Here is a 12,722-nt window from a genome sequence, read left to right as displayed (position 1 = left end):
CTTAAGCATATGAAAAGATGTTCAACTTCACTTATAATAAGAAATGCAAATCGGAACTACCTACACTATGGTACCATTTCATATTCATGAGACTGGCAAAAATTCCAAAATGTGACATCACCTTCTGTCAGCAAAGTTGTGAGCAAACAGGGCAGAAAACATAGCAGTACAACCCCATGGAGGGTTTTCTGGAAACACCCAACAAAACTACTATGTATATCTTGGCTCTTCAACCCAGAACCTCCCTCCTAGACATTTACTCCGAGGATACACTCCCAAGCATCTGAAACACACGTGCATGAGCCCTGCAGCGTTATTTGGAATTTTAAGCTACAGCACCCCACCTCCATGGTCATCCGGAGGAGAGGGGGGCACAAATGATGGCATGTACACATGCGGAGTACTATGTAGCTATGAAAAAGTGTGGAAAGACCTCTATGAACCAGTACAGAGTGTCTTTGGGGAGGTAATATTGAAAACATAAAGAAAGCAAAGTATAAAAAAAGCATATATGATACGGTATCTTTTGTGTAAAAAAGAAAGGAAAATTAAAAATCATGTATAAAAATGTGCTTATCATTACAAAAAGCAACAGAAGTGTCAGCATAGAAGAATGAAGCTGGGATGCTGGAGCGCGGGAGAGAGTATACATCTCTTAGTCTAGCTTTTTGTGTAGTTCCGACTTGTGAAAGTGTGTTAACATTCTACCAGTTAAAAAATATTTAAACCAGTGAGAATGAGAAGGGGGAAAAAAATCCCTAAACCTGGAAGCAAACTGGAAAAAATAAGCCTAACTGTATTTCAAATAAATCCTCTGACCACCCTGAAGGGCAAGGAAAGAAAGAAAGGACTACTCCAAGCCATTTATGAACACAGCAGGGAAGGAGGGGGAAAAGGAAGGTTTGTCAGTTTTGGTGGTGAAGCCACCCTGATGCAACTTTTTTGTATGTAGCAGAGGATTAAGCAAACAATTGAATGTGGTGACAGCTCTGAGGTTTTCGCTGCGGAAGGAGGACCTACAAATATGGAATTAGGGTGGGGGAGACAAGAAGGAGCTGCAGGAGTGGATTGGAATTGGAGGTATTAGGATTGTGATTTGTAGCATACAAATGTACATGTATATACATGTATATGTATGAAACACACGTGCCTGTACGTGTATATACATGCACGTATTTCCTAGTTCCATCCCCTGAAAGGACTAAGAAGCAAAGACATCCAGCAGCAGTGGGCACACCCAGAGCCCAGATTTTGGTCTCTAATTCCACTCCCCACTAAAAGGAAGCAGGGATTTCAGAGAAATGACTGGTTGTAGGGGTCATTCAGGGCAGGTGAGTGATGAGCCTGGAACCTCTTGTTATCCCAGAAAGTAAGAAAGTGCTCCAAAACAGGGACAGTGACGTTTCCAAATATCATGGGAGTCAGCTCATAGAGGTTCCCACTGGTCAAGTCTGTGGCAATTTATGCACCACAATCATTGAGCACAGTGAGAAATAATAAACTATTGGAAAAACAGGAACCCATCAGTCCACACAGATAACAGACAAATACCATGTTACTGCTTATACCAGTAATGGGAAATGCTTAAATAGATTGTGCTACTGTAGAATGCCAAGGGCCGACTGGGAAATACAGAGGTAGTACGGGAGCTGGAAAAGCATCATCTTACAACCATCACATCAAGGATGGGATCCGGGTTGGGATCCGGGATGGGATCAGAGACATCAATGGATGCTACCCTGGGGTATTCACCTGGTTTCAAAGGGTCTCTCTGTAGACTGCTTACTGGTTTCAAAGGAGAATAAAGACCGTTGTCATGTAGTGGAGGAATAGGTAATACTTTGACCTGGAGATTAAAATTAATGTCAACCGTGAGGTCCAGTGTGGACCAGTGAGGACCAGGAGTGCCTGCCGATGTGATGGCATATGAAGAAGCCAAGATTGTCTCCACAGGATGCTGGCCAAGACCGCGTAACCCGGATCTCACCCTGAGGAAACACTGGACAAACCCCACAGGGGGAACATTTTACTGAAAATAAGAAGGGGGCATTGTGTTCTTCAAGAATGTCAAAGTCATAAAAGACAAAGAGAGGCTGTGAAAATGTTCGAGATTAAAGAAGGCCAGCTAAATGCAACCCCTGCCCTTAGCCCAGATCCCTACTGGAGGGCAATGTGCTGTCTGAAGAACATCAGGAAGCTGACTGACAAAATTGGAATACAAATGGTAGGCTGGAAAACCAGATCTACGTGTGTATTCATGTTATGTTTACTGATCAACTGTACTATGACTATGCCCGATAATTTGTGTATCCCAGAGGATAGGCAAATTTGCCTGTCTATGCACATATGGGAATGTTTAGGGATAACCGACCCTCCAATGGTTCCAACAAAGAGTGTGTGTTGGACACTCGTGCATGCATGATAGGAAGAAAACACCCATGATAAAGGCAGTGGGGTAAAATTTTAAAAACAGATGCATCTAGGATATAAAGATATAAAGGCCATCTTTGTATTATTTTTATTTGTGTAGTTTTTCTGTAATTTGTAATCATTTCCAAATAAAACAATTTTAAACCTATGTTCCAACTTTTGAACGACATTCCCTTCTCGGCAGGTGTAGAATCTCCTTGGCCAGGGACCCCTGGCAGGCAGCCAGGCCAGGAGGCAGTTCTGAAATCAAGCCATCTGGGAAATGTGGCTTTGAGCAAGTGACTTTCCTCTCTGTCTCTGCTCCTTCTCTGTTGGGCGGTACTCTCCTCAGGGACTGTTGGACAACTAAAGCACACGACACTGACAAGTGCTTAGCTCTATGGCCGATCGAGGTGAGCTATAGCTTCATTGGTCTCATTTTTCATCTGTGGGAACCCCTTCAGGGTGCAGGGCTGGGAGCTGTCTGCAGTTCCAAGAGCCATGGGTATTTCCAGCAGGACTGTGAACCCAGGACAAGCCAAAGGTCTAGGCCTAGCCTCAGGCTGGCTGCTCCCTGGCGAAACTCCTCTGTAGGCAGACGGTCCCCTGTCCTTTCTTGGCCTTGGGAACTTGGTGTCCTGGTGCTCTTGGCCTTGAGACATACTTTCCCTTGCCTACCTTTGGGCTTGTACCCTCCTTCAAGGCCTACTCCCAGACACTCCCCAGCACCTTGCTAGGGCTGCCCCAGTGCCCCCCTCAGCTCCTTCTCCTGGTGTGGGATCAGATTTGGCATTTCAGAATGGCCCATCTTTCCTCTCCCAGGGGAGCACCTGGTGGCAGTACTGTTCTGGCTAAAAGAACAGTGACCCCTGGAGAACAGGCTGGGGAGGAGGCATGTTTCTTTGGGCTGGGGATTTTCTTGGAGACCATAAATTGACCTTCAGACCAGGTCCGTCCTGACAAGGATGCTGGGCCTCCCTTTCCACCACTGGTCTGTCACTTGGAAAAGAGTCAGTGCTCCTCTGTCCCCATCTGCCCCTCCAGGCCCACTCTCCACCCTGCCCACACAGCTCTGTGCCCCGGAGGCCAACCCCTATGGACCATAGCACTGGGTTCTGCTCCCTCTGTACTCCTTCCTGTTGGAAGCCATTGGGGCCCAAGGGGAGGATGGAGGGAGGGAGGTCAGGTGTTGAATGTTCTGTCTCCCTGTCTTCAAGGGCACGCCTCAGGGTGCAGCCCAGGTTGGGCGGCCCCCTCCACAGCACCCTCACTGTCTCCACTTCCAGCGTCCCTCCTCTCCTTGCCCCTTCAGCCCTGGGGAGGGACTGTACCCCAGTGTTGGGGGTACTGCCCTGGGTCCTGTGGGTTCCCTATCCTGCACTGGCCTTTGGACTCAACTCTCTTCAAACCACCCACTTTGAGGGCACCACCTGCTTCCTGCTGGGCCCCGCCTCAGGCAGACCCCTGTGGAGGGAGGCAGTGCCCTCTCGGTCCATCTGTCCGTCCGTGTGTTTGGTGTTTGTCCGCCTGCGAGGCCCCGTATTACCAAGCTCAGCGAGGGGACCCACTTCGAAGCCATTCATGCCAGAGAACAAAAGCCAGAGCTGCAACCTGAGGCCTCCTCCCAAGGCTCCCTGATTCCTGCTCCGACTTCATTTCATCTTTCCATAAGTTGCTCTTAACTGAGAAGCATTACAAGAAGGGAATTAAAAGAGAGAAAAGTTGGTGGAGGAATGCCTTTTTTTCCCCTGGTTTAAGCCTTTTGTTATCAACTCTTTAGGAATCCGATTCAACTAGAGGAGCATGTGGCAGAACACGGTCTTCAAAATTAGTTCCAAGAGACACTCGGGCTCTTTATTATTCATTCTATGAAAATCAAAATATTAGCTAACGCCTCTCGCGTCCTCCGAGCGGGCCTGGCAGCTTGTCTGATGTATTGTATGACTTGAAAGGGAAGAAGAAGGCCTTTCCTGCTCAGGCCTCCCTCAAGCCCCCCTGTCTCCTGCTCACACAGGGACGGAGAAACCCTGACACGCCGTGCCTGAGACCCTCGCAGGCCTGGACCCAGGCAGAGGCGTACCAGCACCAGCGACCTCTTCCTTGGCACCATCCGGCTCTGGACCCCCCTCCCTCCACCCCTGCTCCCGAGGAGCCCAGGGGGTCTGAGTCCTGGCAGAACAGGAAGGCCCCTCCTGGTCCCGGGAGCGAGGTCTCCCACAGCCAGAGGCAGAACGGGTGTGGAAGAGGGTGAAGGGGGGTGATGACTCAGGGACCCCAAGGCTTAGAAATCAAACCTGCTGGGTATGTTTCTTCTTGGAGCCCCACTGCTGCCTTCATTTCTGGAAGGAATACCACAATGCAAACATTTCATTTCTTGAGGAGCAATACAGAAATCTGGCCTCTGACACCTCGAGGTGTCATAGCAGCGACTTTAATCAGGCCCCTAGGAAGACAGTGAGGTTCTTAGCTGGGGAATGGGGTACAGTTCTTTGGCCTTAAGGACTGTGGGTGGGACCAGAGCCCCCCAGCTGTTGGCTAAGTGGCCTCTGTGCCACTGGAGAGTAGACCAAGTACATCCCTTGGGAGCAGGTAATGGATGGGACTTCCAGCTACCTGGGAGCGAGGGAGACTACCCAGGGCCCAGTGTGAGGGCTACAGGTGGTCAGAGGAGGCAGGACTTCCCAGAGGCTAAGTAGAGCAAGGAGGGCTTCCTGGAAGAGGTGGTATTTGATAGTTGGCTAAGCACTAGAAAGGAGAGGGGGGAGGGAAGGGCAAGGAGGACTGTGAGTAGGCCGGGTGGGAGGGAGGTGGGCAGGAAATGGTCAGAGGTAAGGCTGGAAGGACCCTGACCACAAGTGAAGGTATTTCTTCTTCCTTTCTTTTGTTTCCTTCCTAAATTCGCTATTAATCTCCCAAGACTTATCTTGTTGATAAACGTTGATTTCCCCTGCACACCTGTTCATATTTCTGACGGAAATATATTATATAATCACTCTATTCGGCTGGTGATTACCATGGTAATCAGGCACGCTCAGTGACAGGCCAGCACTCCTCTTGAAAACAAGATTCTGCAGATAGGGGCTTTCATTTCACTTATGTTGTGCCTGGGGAGTGAGGGGAATGACACAAGCATGGGGCAGGTGTGGGGGGATGGATTTCCTTCTCTGGGGAAGTCTTGGTCCACTGTGCAGCCCCAAGGGCCTGGGAGGGCTCTGCAGGAAGTCGGGGGAAGGGCCGGACAGGGGTTAGTTAAATGGGGGCAAATCCTGCCTACCTTGGGGCTCTGCAGGGTGCACACAGTTGGAGACAGCTTTGCGGGATCCCGGGTGAAGAGAGGATCAGAGCAACCCAGTGCCCAAGATCAGGAACCTCAGCTAGAATATCATTCAACCTCCAACCTCCATCTCAGGAACCACCTCTGTGCCTTGTGGAACCTTACAAAGGTGTTTCTCCCTGTCACAGGATTATAGTAGAAGGTCTGGCGAGAGCGGCTCGTTTTTGAGCTGTGTTATTTGGTCCCGATGCTCTATTTTAAGTTGGTAAGAGCTCCAACCAGATGGCTTGGCTTCCAATCCCAGCTCCACCGCTTTCCTGGCTGTGCGACCTCAGGCAAGTTACTCAACCTCTCTTTTCCTTCTCACTGGCCAAAAACAGATAACGCGAATTTCTAACGCACAGAATTGTTGTGAGGATTAAGTGAACTGACGTGTATAAAATGGTTAGCACATGCCTGCCACTGAGTAAGCCCTCAAAAATGCCTGGGACACAGTAGCGCCTCCCTTCTCAGTGGGTGGGGGACAGGGAGAATTGAGGGTGTAGCCAGTACCCTCGATTTTGTACAAACGTTGCCTCCCCTCCTTCTGACAGCCCCATGTAACCCTCTCTGCCCGATGAGCAGACCTGAACCCAGGCCCCCTGCCTCCCTGCCCACAGCATTTTCAAATTCCTTCCCAAAGACACAGGTCTGCTGGTCTCTGGCTGTCCCCCCAAAACTAGGACCCGGCCCTCCTTCTCAAGCACAGTCAACCCCATACTCTGACTGCCATCCTGGGAAACTCAGGCCTGGTGGGCACTAGGTTCCAGAACGCTCACTTCCTAAAAACAGATAAACATCTCCAGCTTCTAGTCGCCCCTGCAGTTGCCCATATATGTTAGATGTTGTTGAATGAAAACCACCACCACGATAATAGTAGGAGCTGCGCTTCTTGCTCCTGCCGTTCCAGGCTCTACGCTAAACCTGCTCACTTGACTAGGATAACTTTTGTCACTTATGGAATTATTGTACATTGCACCAGACACTGTATGATCCAAATCGGGCCAAGAGCTGTGGGCTCTGCCTTCCAGGACCCGCCCCCCAGAGACAGCTGACAGGCCATTATTCTGTGTCCCGCAAACTCTGTGTAGCGATAAGGAAACCCCACCAATTTGATGCTTTATCTGGTTGCAGGTGGAGGAGAGATTATTTCAATCAAGATAATGATTCCATTTCTTGGACGGAAATGAGATTTTTTTTTTTTCGTGGCCTCATGGGGCTGCCACCAAAATCTGTCTCAGGTTGGAAACAGGTCATGCACAAGTTTGAGGATTTTTCCGGCAACCTCAGAGAGACCGTGAACATGAAGGAGAATGGAAAGGAGGGAGTTAGCTTGCAAGAAAACACACACACACACACACACACACACACACACACACACACACAGGGCAGGCCTATGAGATTACAAAGTCAGCTTTCTTTGGCCATTTACAGGCATTTGACAGCACCCATGAAACCAGCATTTAGGAGATAAGCTCACATGGTGTGAGCACAATGGCCTGGATTTCAAACCAGGTAAGTGGCCTAACGAGGCAGTAATGATAATGGAGCTCTGGAGACCAGAAGCTCAGCTGTGGAAGGGACCTGAGTAGTCAGCCTGCCCAGCCTCTAGGACAGATGTCCTGTGTAACTTTGAAGACACATGTCCCAATTACACTTCCAGCGCCTCCGACAGGGAGCTCCCTGGCTGAGGGGACACCCCCATCACTGACAAGCTCCTATGTTAGGAACACCCCCAAATCGTGGTAGGGACTCCAGAAAAGGAAACCACGGAGAAAAGTCACAAGGTGCTGAAGCGAGGGTACCTCTAAAAACACTTGGGCAACAAGACCCATGTCAGTAGGTCATCCAACAATATGCAAATGACATTAGGCAACGAATGCAGTGAGACCAGAATAATTGGAACTAAAGGGTGAATTTGGTGAAATTCTACATTATTTTAAATATTTCAGAATTTCAAGGGCTATAATACAGCATCTCAAACTCTTTACAGGTGATTTGCCTTAACAAGGAAGTAGTAATAATTTGCAATGCTGACATCAATTGTATCTATAGTAACTTCAAAAAGTTTGGGAATGTTTGTCAAGTCTGTATGCATTTGGAACATTTTGCTGAGAGCTGACTTGGCGGGTGCTCTCCCTCGATCTCCAAAGAAAAGGTGCATTTTAGCTCAACTCCTTCAGAAGGAAGAGCCCCGACGACTGACTCTTGAGTGTTTTTTGTTTGTTTTGTCTTAACTGTACTGTATCAGACTCACCAAAACTTTGAAATCTACACCACACCATTGTTGATGTGCATAGACTATCCCTGGAAAGTAACCCCAAATCCTGGTAATGCTGGTGGTCACCAGGAGAGGAGTTGGGCTGTTTGAGGACATAGGTGGGAAGGAGACTTTTCACAGTATATCTTTTGGTACTTTGGAATTTAGACTCATGGGACTGTACGGAAATTAGGAAATTAGGAAAAAAATGATGGTTAAAAAAGCACATACTTGTTCCAGTGTAAACAGATTTTGATACTCATGATGTCTATTTTAATACCTATACTCTTAAAATGCAAACTTACTACAGTGAAAATTACTGCCAAGTCAGGTGAAAATCTCTTTTGGATGTCTTGACAATAGTGACGTTCACAAGCACGGGTGTAGATGCAACAAAGGCCCCATTCAGATGGGACCACTTTTCTGGCTGGACACCTCCTCCCAGCTGCTTTCATCTGTGATCTTCTCCAGACCCTCGCTCTTGGTTAAGGGCATGCCTTGGAGTTTGGTAAATGAGGCGTTACTTGAGGCCTGCCCCTTGCTGCCAGGTCATGGACGTCAGTGCTTTACAATTCACACAGATCACGCTAACAAAAGACACAGGCCCTCCCTGACAAGAATTCCCTAAGAGCGCTCCTTGGATATATCACATGTACCTGAATCCTTGTCTTAAGCTCTGCTTCTAGGGAATCTAACCTACATCAGCCAAACAAGAGCTCCAAATGCAGCCCCCTTGTATCTTTCCTGAGGTGGTAGAAATGCACATGAGCCTTCCTCTTCGAGAGCAGAACCATAACCACCTTCCCGCCTGGCCCAAGCTTACCAGTCAACACGATACATCCCATGAAAGCCACCCAGCAAAATGTTGACCCATGCGAACAGAGAGCTCCACCAACCAGACCCCTGTGGGGCCACACAAATACTCTCCTTCTCCAGGAGGAGGGAGCAGGAGGCAGGGGCAGACTCAGCAGGCCTGTCCCACAATCAGGTATCCAGCTACGTGAAGCACGAGTCGGCATGAACGTCGGCTCTATCACTGATTGGCTAGCGAACTCGAGGGGAAATAGTAGTTCCCAGCCTCAGCTTCCTTACCTGCAAAATGGCAATACCCACAGAGCTTCTGTGCAGCTCGTGCGGGATGGTACTGTGAGGTGTGCTGCAAGCCAGTGATGCCAAATAAATACTGGTTGTGATTCTTGAGATCTAGGACATGCTAGCTTCCCCTGCTTGCTGGGAACAAATAATTACCCTTTGTCAAACAACTCCATCTCAGCTGCCCCTCATCTTGGGCATCGTACCTACAGCTCTGGATGTGAGAAGCAGCTCCAGAGGAAAGCAAGTGGACATTGGGAGCACTGTCCTGGGGACCATCCATCCGGAGCTCAGGGGGCTTCCTCATTGATCTCAGGGGCCTCTGGTGGCCCTCAGCTACAGCTGTCCAGAGAGGGCCATCTCTCTCTCTCTCTCTCTGTCTCCCTCTCTCTCTCTCTCTGAGATCCAGGGAGGATCCCCCATGTGAATTTCCTGTAATGTATCCAGTGTCTGTACTAATCTCAAATACAACCTCAAATTCGGTGAAAAATCCATGCGGTCACTGTTATGCAAGTCACAGATGAACTGGCAGAAACTCAATTTTATTTACATAAATGAGGGAAACCTTATTCCATCCTGATTCTTTGCACACTGATCATTCATGAAGACACTTCCAGCCCTTTACCACCTGGGCCAGCCCAGTGTCACCAGCATTTTCCTCCGTCCCCTGCAACACCCACCACACAGGGCTTTGGGTGTTCCCACACTAGCACCCTAGAATGGCTTCCCTCCTCTATCAGCCTCTTCCAGTTCAAGTCCTTCTGTCCCCAGGAAGTGGGCCCTGACCAGTCCTGTCACCAGCACTCCTAGCTGTGGTGTGTGCACCAGAGTGGACAGTATGCCCGTTCTTAAAGGTCTTTAATAACCTCTTCTGCGGGTTTCTTCTCTTCCCACACCGGCTCGAAAGTGCCTCCAAAATAGAGCCTAGGCCGCGGTTCCTCATTATTTCTCAGAGCCTGCAGACAGGGCCAGGCACCCGGCGATTAAGAACATTCTCAACCGGAATAATGGGTTGGGTCTTACGATTGCTCTTAGTGGAACACACTGCTAAATGGCCTGTATGAGAATTTATAGTTCTAAGTGGGCCAACCTATTTAGCCAACTCAGAAGTGTACGAACTGTATGTGGTTCCGGGGCCAAAAAATGCACCTGTTCCTTTATCCCTCGGGAGTCCTGCTCTCCCTCAAACACCAACCACAAGGGAGTGATGCTCTTTCCTGAGCCGGCGGGAGGGCAGAGCCTGGGTTCCAACCATCCACCTTCCACTCTGAGGAAGACTTCCATTCCCGGACCAGCCCCGCCCAGCTGGACACAGCTTCCAGAACCAAAAGCCGATTCCACCGAGGTCATGCCCCCTTCCTCAGACAGGGAAACCCGCCCCCTCCCAGGAACAGCATCAAACCACAGTCCTAAAAAAGCAAAATTCATACTCACGAGCAATGACGCCTTCCTCTCCGATTTCAGGCCAGCAGTCTCCCTGCAAACCTGCTCATTTCCTGCAAAGAGAAGAAAGGGATGGAGAAGCATATTAGCATCTGCTCTGCTATCCTTTGGCAGTTTCCTGGCCGACCTCGGGCTTCGGCACCTTCTCTCCTCCTTACTCCCCACGGCACTCTCCCCTCCCAGGAACACCGCGTGCTAGCTGGGTGGGCGCCCCTGCCTCCCCGCACGCCTCCCTCCCCCTCCTCGGAGCCATGCCAGTCTCAGATTGACCACTGCCTCCAATTCCCTGAAGGCGCTGGGCTTCTTCCCACTCTGGAGTGAGGCCTCCTCTTCAGTAGCATGGGGTTGCCTAGCAACCCTGCGCACCGGCTCGGAAGGCCCTCCTAAATTGGACCTCACAGCACAGGGCATCTCCTTGTACAGCTGCCGGAATCTTAACAATCTGGCTCTGAATAATAACACAATGGTAATTGCATGCATGGGCCCCAAACTACATTTAAATAATGTTCAAGAGCTGACACACACCAACAAAGGCCAGAAAATGCATTGCGGAGGTTGACTGTAAGGCCAGGCGGGACTTTGGGTGTGGGAGGGAGATGACACCAAAGACTTGCGTTAATGACAATGCCAACCTGAACTGTGAATTCCCCTGCCTTTCTGCCTGAGTGTGTCACCACTTTAATGCGCTCTAAGTGAGTTTGGGATCTGCAGAGGCAATTAATGCCCAGAGGTAGTGATGCTTTGAGACAGGCTGCCCTTTAGCGGGTTTTTGGAGGGAGCCGGGGAGGGAGAGAGGACAAGAAGGGAGAACTGGGCGTGAGTGATGTCCCTTGGCTCTTACAGTTGTGGCTAAGTACATTTTAGAAGGTGGGAGAAAGAACTTACCAAGCGAGAGCACAAAGCACTTGCTGCCTCGGCAAGGGACAAATTCGACACGACTGATGTGTTTTGGGATAAGAAGAGAAGGCAAAGAGGCTGGAAGCTGGCAAACACGTGGACCGAAGCCCTCAGCGGGGCGCGGGGATGGCCGTTCACAGCTCAGTCCAGCCTTCAGTCTGGGTCCCTGGCAGAGGGTAACCCCAAGCTCTGCTCAAGGCACCAGAGTCTCAGCCCAAGGCTGATGGCAGGCTGGTGAGCCGCTCTCTGCAGAGTGACAGCAGTGACACCCCCAGGTCAACCCTGCTCCTTTAAAAGCCTGAAACGCATTTTTTTTTTTTTTAACAAAGCTCAAATTCTTCCTGCAAGGGACTTAACCGGATACTGGCATAGCCACGTCTCGGAAACATGACTCACACGAGGCAAGAGACGGAGGCAACCCAAGGGTCAGTCGACAGATGAATGGGGAAAGGAAAGGTGCTTCGGAGCACACAAGAGAGTATTACTCGGCCGTACAACGGAGTATTACTCAACCACACGACGGAGTATTACTCGGCCATACAATGGAGTATTACTCGGCCATACAATGGAGTATTATTTGGCCGTACAACAGAAGAAATTCTGGTAGGTGCCACCACAGGGATGAAGCTTGAGGGCCTTACGCTGAGTGAAACCAGCCAGCCACAAAAAGACAAATACTGTGTGACACCACTTAGATCACAGAGACAGAGAGTAGGATAGAGATGGCCAAAGGCTGCAGGGAGGGGCACCGGGGAGTTAGTGTTCGGTGGGGACAGAGTTTCAGTGCGCGAAGGTGACAAAGTCCAGGAGATGGATGGTGAGGACGGCTACACAGCAATGTGAATATACGTCACACCCCTAAACGACACACTTCAAAACGGTTCACAGGGTAAAGTTTGTGACACGTATTTTACCACTAGTAGTACAACATACACAGTCAACGAGACTTGGGTCTATCTTCACATTGGATGTCAAAGGGGCCTGTATCATTCATGAGCTTGGCCACAGAGGCTGCCACCAGGACTCAGGGACAAAGGGGACAGGGAGCCCCATAGCTGGGCCGCATGGGGTTGGTGTAGCACAGTGTCAGATGGAGGCGGTGAGCGTTGAGAAACAGGTCCAAGCACCATCACCCTCCGGAATGTGGCCTCCTTGTACCCCAGGAGTCCCATCCACCACCGCCTGCTTCCCTATCTGGGCACGTAGGCTGTGAGGACCCACTCTTACTTTTGCCCTCTGCTGCCTCTATGTCCCCACACTCCCTGCCTAGAAAACCCTTCCCGTGCTGTCACCCTGACCTGCTCCTCC

General features: G+C 49.9%; 1 protein-coding gene across 2 annotated transcripts in view; it reads right to left on the bottom strand.

The window, feature by feature from the left end:
- ZBTB7C (zinc finger and BTB domain containing 7C) overlaps window positions 1-12,722 on the bottom strand; it is a 269,704-nt gene that overhangs the window by 139,228 nt on the left and 117,754 nt on the right. The window contains exon 2 of one of the 2 annotated variants that reach the window (XM_032859451.1): window positions 10,509-10,570. The gene's annotated coding sequence lies outside the window, so the exon portion shown is untranslated. Of the gene's footprint in view, window positions 1-10,508; window positions 10,668-12,722 lie in introns of those variants that run through there. The other variant, XM_032859450.1, reaches the window with a different exon arrangement.

The sequence above is a fragment of the Lontra canadensis genome, unplaced genomic scaffold (assembly GCF_010015895.1).
Source record: "Lontra canadensis isolate GAN:19392208 unplaced genomic scaffold, GSC_riverotter_1.0 scaffold17, whole genome shotgun sequence".
NCBI lineage: Eukaryota > Metazoa > Chordata > Mammalia > Carnivora > Mustelidae > Lontra > Lontra canadensis.
Note: the sequence above shows the minus strand (reverse complement) of the source record. Positions and strands in the feature narration are given on the sequence as shown.